Here is an 8423-nt window from a genome sequence, read left to right on the forward strand (position 1 = left end):
GGGTTAACACGTTTAAATGTTTTACTCACCTCGGCTGCAGTGAAGGAGAGACCGCATGTTTCCGTTGCAGGCCGTGTCAGTGGCACTGTATTGTCCTCAAAGCGAGCAAAAAAGTTATTTAGTCTGCCTGGGAGCAAGACATCCTGGTCCGTGACTGGGCTGGATTTCTTCCTGTAGTCCGTGATTGACTGTAGACCCTGCCACATGCCTCTTGTGTCTGAGCCGTTGAATTGAGATTGTGTTGTGTGGACATAGTGATTGGCTGCTGTGTGTTGTGTAGACATGCTGATTGGCTGCTGTGCGTAGACATTGAGTGTACCAAAACATTAGGAACACCTTCCGAACAACCTCGATTCGTAAGGGCCTCTACAAGAAAGCGTTCCACAGGGATGCTGGCCCATGTTGACTCCAATGCCTCCCAACAGTTGTGGCAAGTTGGCTGCGTGGCCTTTTGGGTGGTGGACCATTCCTGATACCCAGCAGGAGGCGTGGCCTTTTGGGTGGTGGACCATTCCTGATACCCAGCAGGAGGCGTGGCCTTTTGGGTGGTGGACCATTCATGATACCCAGCGGGAGGCGTGGCCTTATGGGTGGTGGACCATTCCTGATACCCAGCAGGAGGCGTGGCCTTTTGGGTGGTGGACCATTCCTGATACCCAGCAGGAGGCGTGGCCTTTTGGGTGGTGGACCATTCCTGATACCCAGCAGGAGGCGTGGCCTTTTGGGTGGTGGACCATTCCTGATACCCAGCAGGAGGCGTGGCCTTTTGGGTGGTGGACCATTCCTGATACCCAGCAGGAGGCGTGGCCTTTTGGGTGGTGGACCATTCCTGATACCCAGCAGGGGGCGTGGCCTTTTGGGTGGTGGACCATTCCTGATACCCAGCAGGAGGCGTGGCCTTTTGGGTGGTGGACCATTCCTGATACCCAGCGGGGGACACTGAGTACGTAAAACCCAGCAGTGAACTCAAACTGCTGCGTAATATGACCATCCCCCGTTCAAAAGGGACTTAAATCTTCTGTCTTCACCCACTGAATGGCACACACACACACACACAATCCTGTCTCCTCCCCTTCATCTGCACTGATCGAAGTGGATTTAACAAGTGACATCAATAAGGGAACCATATCTTTCACTTGGTCAGTCTGTCATTTTTTTTTTTAAAGAGCAGGTGTTCTTAATGTTTTGTCCACTCAGTGAATTTTTTTTTTGCTGTTGATTGAGAGTTGTACTGACCACTAGAGAGACTCCGTCGTGAACCAGGGAGGTGGAGGCGTACAGATGAGAATCCAGCTTCCCCACATACAGAGTGGGCCTAAAACACACAAGATAAATGACATAAAGAATGACAGGAAAAAGAGGGTTTGAAACACCGTCAATTACATTGTAATGCAACCCATTAAGAAAATGACTGTAAAAACTGTTAAAATCCCCTGTGGTTGATGAGGAATTGAACAAATTGTATGGTTATAGAGAGATGAGGCAAAAAGAATAGCAAATAAGTCTGGCTGTACAACCGATTGGCAAACATACTGCAAATTGAGAAATCATGTGACTAAACTGATTAAAAAGAAGAAGAAACTAAACTATGAAACAAAGATAAATGACAGAAAGAATGATAATAAAAAGCTTTGGATAATGGCATTTTGGGGGGAAGAAAGGCTAACAGAACACAGAGCATGTTCTTTAATGGAAGCCTCTCCAACATAATTGAGGTAGAATCAGGAATTCCCCAGGGCAGCTGTCTAGGCCCCTTACTGGTAGAATCAGGCATTCCCCAGGGCAGCTGTCTAGGCCCCTTACTGGTAGAATCAGGCATTCACCAGGGCAGCTGTCAAGGCCCCTTACTGGTAGAATCAGGAATTCCCCAGGGCAGCTGTTTAGGCCCCTTGCAGGGAGAATTAGGCATTCCCCAGGGCAGCTGTTTAGGCCCCTTACTTTACTAACGACATACCACTAGCTTTTGAGTGAAGCCAGTGTGTCTATATATGCGGATGACTCAACACTATACACGTCAGCTACTACATCGACTGAAATGACTGCAACACTTAACAAAGAGCTGCAGTTAGTTTCAGAATGGGTGGCAAGAAATGTCAGTCCTAAATAATTTAAGAACTAAAAGCATTGTATTTAGGGCAAATCATTCATGAAACCCTAAAGCTCAACTAAATCTTGTAATAAATAATGTGGAAATTGAGCAAATTGAGGTGATTAAACTACTCTTACACAAGCTGTGTGTGTGTGTCTGTGTGTGTGTGTGTGTGTGTGTGTGTGTGTGTGTGTGTCTTACACCAGCTGTGTGTGTGTGCTAGCCTGCTCAGTGACAAACTGGTAGCTCCACTTCATGGTGTGTGTGTCGTGGGACGAGAAGGTGAGGTAACGCAGCGTCTCCATGGCAACTGACAGGTGAGGGGCGTGTCTCAGAGAGTCCTGGCTGTACAGGTAAACCCCCACCACAGGTGACCCATAGTTTTGCATCCACAGGACGTCACCTGGGATAGAGGAGAGGAGGGTTAGCGACAGAGAGAGAGGAGAGGAGGGTTAGCGACAGAGAGAGGAGAGGAGGATAAGAGACAGAGAGAGAGGAGAGGAGAGTTAGAGACAGAGAGAGAGGAGAGGAGGGTTAGAGACAGAGAGGAGGAGACGAGGGTTAGAGACAGAGAGAGAGAGGAGGGTTAGAGACAGAGAGATAGGAGAGGAGGGTTAGAGACAGAGAGATAGGAGAGGAGGCTTAGAGACAGAGAGGGGAGAGGAGGGTTAGAGACAGAGAGAGGGGAGAGGAGGGTTAGAGACAGAGAGAGAGGAGAGGAGGGTTAGAGACAGCGAGAGGAGAGGAGGCCTGTCAAGTGTTTATTGTAGCAGGCCTGTCAGGTGTTTATTGTAACAGGCCTGTCAGGTGTTTATTGTAACAGGCCTGTCAAGTGTTTATTGTAACAGGCCTGTCAAGTGTTTATTGTAGCAGGCCTGTCAAGTGTTTATTGTAACAGGTTTTTATTGTAACAGGCCTGTCAGGTGTTTATTGTAACAGGTTTTTATTGTAACAGGCCTGTCAGGTGTTTATTGTAACAGGTGTTTATTGTAACAGGCCTGTCAGGTGTTTATTGTAAGAGGCCTGTCAGGTGTTTATTGTAGCAGGCCTGTCAGGTGTTTATTGTAACAGGCCTGTCAGGTGTTTATTGTAGCAGGCCTGTCAAGTGTTTATTGTAAGAGGCCTGTCAGGTGTTTATTGAAAACAGGCCTGTCAGGTGTTTATTGTAAGAGGCCTGTCAGGTGTTTATTGTAGCAGGCCTGTCAAGTGTTTATTGTAGCAGGTGTTTATTGTAACAGGCCTGTCAGGTGTTTATTGTAAGAGGCCTGTCAGGTGTTTATTGTAGCAGGCCTGTCAAGTGTTTATTGTAGCAGGTGTTTATTGTAGCAGGTGTTTATTGTAGCAGGACTGTCAGGTGTTTATTGTAACAGGTGTTTATTGTAACAGGCCTGTCAGGTGTTTATTGTAACAGGTGTTTATTGGGAAACACATTAATTATCTGTCTGGTTGGGGAACACAGTAATTACCTGACGGTAAAACGTACCTGACTCTCTGTCTACGGTCACCACCAACCCATCCCCACTGGAGACAAGATGGGCCATCTCTGGAGAAACAACTGCATTATCATACTGTGCAGAACTAGATAAGAACATCATAGTATAATGGCGTACCTACTGTAGTACATCATAGTATACTGGCGTACCTACTGTAGTACATCATAGTATACTGGCGTACCTACTGCAGTACATCATAGTATACTGGCGTACCTACTGTAGTACATCATAGTATACTGGCGTACCTACTGTAGTACATCATAGTATACTGGCGTATCTACTGTAGTACATCATAGTATACTGGCGTACCTACTGTAGTACATCATAGTATACTGGCGTACCTACTGTAGTACATCATAGTATACTGGTGTACCTACTGTAGTACATCATAGTATACTGGCGTACCTACTGTAGTACATCATAGTATACTGGCGTACCTACTGTAGTACATCATAGTATACTGGCGTACCTACTGCAGTACATCATAGTATACTGGCTGTACCTACTGCAGTACATCATAGTATACTGGCTTTACCTACTGCAGTACATCATAGTATACTGGCGTACCTACTGCAGTACATCATAGTATACTGGCGTACCTACTGCAGTACATCATAGTATACTGGCGTACCTACTGCAGTACATCATAGTATACTGGCGTACCTACTGCAGTACATCATAGTATACTAGGCGTACCTACTGTAGTACATCATAGTATACTGGCGTACCTACTGTAGTACATCATAGTATAATGGCGTACCTACTGCAGTACATCATAGTATACTGCGTACCTACTGCAGTACATCATAGTATACTGGCGTACCTATTGTAGTACATCATAGTATACTGGCTGTACCTACTGTAGTACATCATAGTATACTGGCGTACCTACTGTAGTACATCATAGTATACTGGCGTACCTACTGTAGTACATCATAGTATAATGCGTATCTACTGCAGTACATCATAGTATACTGGCGTACCTACTGTAGTACATCATAGTATACTGATGCATCTACTGTAGTACATCATAGTATACTGGCGTACTTTACTGTAGTACATCATAGTATACTGGCGGACCTACTGTAGTACATCATAGTATACTGGCTGCACCTACTGTAGTACATCATAGTATACTGGCTGCATCTACTGTAGTACATCATAGTATACTGGCGTACCTACTGTAGTACATCATAGTATAATGGCGTACCTACTGTAGTACATCATAGTATAATGGCGTACCTACTGTAGTACATCATAGTATACTGGCGTACCTACTGTAGTACATCATAGTATACTGGCGTATTCTACTGTAGTACATCATAGTATAATGTATGCGTACCTACTGTAGTACATCATAGTATAATGGCGTACCTACTGCAGTACAGTATATTATCATTGTGTACCTACTGCAGTACATTGTATTATCATTGTGTACCTACTGCAGTACATTGTATTATCATTGTGTACCTACTGCAGTACATTGTATTATCATTGTGTACCTACTGCAGTACATTGTATTATCATTGTGTACCTACTGCAGTACATTGTATTATCATTGTGTACCTACTGCAGTACATTGTATTATCATTGTGTACGTACTGTAGTCGTGTTTCTCATCGTACGGCGGGGCAGAGTAGTCGTTGTATGTTGCGTTTCCACCCCAGCTCCTGTGTCTTCAGATCATACATCGTTATCATGTACTCTGGAATAGGATAGAGTATAGTACTGTAAAGTAGAGTAGAGCTGAGGACAGTAGAGCAGAACTGAGTAGAGCAGAACTGAGTTGATTAGGAGTAGAACTGAGGACAGTAGAGTAGAGTAAACTGAGTAGAGCAGAACTGAGTTGATTAGAGTAGAACTGAGGACAGTAGAGGTGAATAGAGTAGAACAGAGTAGAGTAGAGTTGAACTGAGTAGAGTAGAACTGAATAGAGTAGAACAGAGTAGAGTAGAACTGAGTATAGTAGAACAGAGTAGAGTAGAACAGAGTAGAACTAAGTAGAGTAGAGCTAAGTAGAGTAGAACTGAGTAGAGTAGAACAGAGTAGAGTAGAACAGAGTAGAGTAGAACAGAGTAGAGTAGAACAGAGTAGAGCTGAGTAGAGTAGAACTGAGTCGAGTAGAACTGAGTAGAGTAGAACTGAGTAGAGTAGAACAGAGTAGAGTAGAACAGAACAGAGTAGAACAGAACAGAGTAGAATTGACGAGTTCCCTGTCTGTCCTATGGTGTGTTGTACTCAGTGAATACAGTAGAATTGACTAGTTCCCTGTCTGTCCTATGGTGTGTTGTACTCAGAATACAGTAGTATTGACTAGGTACCTGTCTGTCCTATAGTGTGTTGTACTCAGAATACAGTAGTATTGACTAGGTACCTGTCTGTCCTATGTATAGCAGGACTGATGGGAGTCAGTAGTGTTGACTAGGTACCTGTCTGTCCTACTGTATGTTGTACTCAGAATACAGTAGTGTTGACTAGGTACCTGTCTGTCCTATAGTGTGTTGTCGTTTAGAATACAGAAGTGTTGACTAGGTACCTGTCTGTCCTATGTATAGCAGGACTGATGGGAGTCAGTAGTGTTGACTAGGTACCTGTCTGTCCTATGTATAGCAGGACTGATGGGAGTCAGTAGTGTTGACTAGGTACCTGTCTGTCCTATGTATAGCAGGACTGATGGGAGTCAGTAGTGTTGACTAGGTACCTGTCTGTCCTATGTATAGCAGGACTGATGGGAGTCAGTAGTATTGACTAGGTACCTGTCTGTCCTATGTATAGCAGGACTGATGGGAGTCAGTAGTGTTGACTAGGTACCTGTCTGTCCTATGTATAGCAGGACTGATGGGAGTCAGTAGTGTTGACTAGGTACCTGTCTGTCCTATGTATAGCAGGACTGATGGGAGTCAGTAGTGTTGACTAGGTACCTGTCTGTCCTATGTATAGCAGGACTGATGGGAGTCAGTAGTGTTGACTAGGTACCTGTCTGTCCTATGTATAGCAGGACTGATGGGAGTCAGTAGTGTTGACTAGGTACCTGTCTGTCCTATGTATAGCAGGACTGATGGGAGTCAGTAGTGTTGACTAGGTACCTGTCTGTCCTATGTATAGCAGGACTGATGGGAGTCAGTAGTGTTGACTAGGTACCTGTCTGTCCTATGTATAGCAGGACTGATGGGAGTCAGTAGTGTTGACTAGGTACCTGTCTGTCCTATGTATAGCAGGACTGATGGGAGTCAGTAGTGTTGACTAGGTACCTGTCTGTCCTATGTATAGCAGGACTGATGGGAGTCAGTAGTGTTGACTAGGTACCTGTCTGTCCTATGTATAGCAGGACTGATGGGAGTCAGTAGTGTTGACTAGGTACCTGTCTGTCCTATGTATAGCAGGACTGATGGGAGTCAGTAGTGTTGACTAGGTACCTGTCTGTCCTATGTATAGCAGGACTGATGGGAGTCAGTAGTGTTGACTAGGTACCTGTCTGTCCTATGTATAGCAGGACTGATGGGAGTCAGTAGTGTTGACTAGGTACCTGTCTGTCCTATGTATAGCAGGACTGATGGGAGTCAGTAGTGTTGACTAGGTACCTGTCTGTCCTATGTATAGCAGGACTGATGGGAGTCAGTAGTGTTGACTAGGTACCTGTCTGTCCTATGTATAGCAGGACTGATGGGAGTCAGTAGTGTTGACTAGGTACCTGTCTGTCCTATGTATAGCAGGACTGATGGGAGTCAGTAGTATTGACTAGGTACCTGTCTGTCCTATGTATAGCAGGACTGATGGGAGTCAGTAGTGTTGACTAGGTACCTGTCTGTCCTATGTATAGCAGGACTGATGGGAGTCAGTAGTGTTGACTAGGTACCTGTCTGTCCTATGTATAGCAGGACTGATGGGAGTCAGTAGTGTTGACTAGGTACCTGTCTGTCCTATGTATAGCAGGACTGATGGGAGTCAGTAGTGTTGACTAGGTACCTGTCTGTCCTATGTATAGTGTTGACAGGACTGATATGGCAGGGGAGTCAGTAGTGTTGACTAGGTACCTGTCTGTCCTATGTATAGCAGGACTGATGGGAGTCAGTAGTGTTGACTAGGTACCTGTCTGTCCTATGTATAGCAGGACTGATGGGAGTCAGTAGTATTGACTAGGTACCTGTCTGTCCTATGTATAGCAGGACTGATGGGAGTCAGTAGTGTTGACTAGGTACCTGTCTGTCCTATGTATAGCAGGACTGATGGGAGTCAGTAGTGTTGACTAGGTACCTGTCTGTCCTATGTATAGCAGGACTGATGGGAGTCAGTAGTGTTGACTAGGTACCTGTCTGTCCTATTGTATAGCAGGTTGGATGGGAGTCAGTAGTGTTGACTAGGTACCTGTCTGTCCTATGTATAGCAGGACTGATGGGAGTCAGTAGTGTTGACTAGGTACCTGTCTGTCCTATGTATAGCAGGACTGATGGGAGTCAGTAGTGTTGACTAGGTACCTGTTCTTCCTATGTATAGCAGTGGTGCATTGGGGCAGATGGAGTCAGATGATGATGTGGAGAGGCTGGTCTGTTTCTCTCCTGTCTGGGGTCCACCACAGAACCATACATCCTGCTTCTTACCAAACAGGTGCACACACACACACACACACACACACACACACACACACACAGACACACAGACAGACACACACACACACACACACACACACACACACACAGACACGTTAACAATGATGTGACAGCCTCAACACATTACTGATGCCCTGACAACACATTACTGATGCCCTGATGGTTGTCCTGACAACACATTACTGATGCCCTGATGGTTGTCCTGACAACACATTACTGATGCCCTGATGGTTG

General features: G+C 45.2%; 1 pseudogene; it reads right to left on the reverse strand.

The window, feature by feature from the left end:
- Positions 1-8175, reverse strand: part of LOC135534211 (serine/threonine-protein kinase/endoribonuclease IRE1-like) — a 22348-nt pseudogene extending 14173 nt beyond the window's left edge.
- Between the last annotated feature and the right edge of the window lie 248 nt (positions 8176-8423).

This window comes from Oncorhynchus masou, unplaced genomic scaffold, assembly GCF_036934945.1.
Source record: "Oncorhynchus masou masou isolate Uvic2021 unplaced genomic scaffold, UVic_Omas_1.1 unplaced_scaffold_3145, whole genome shotgun sequence".
In the NCBI taxonomy this organism is placed as follows: Eukaryota; Metazoa; Chordata; class Actinopteri; order Salmoniformes; family Salmonidae; genus Oncorhynchus; species Oncorhynchus masou.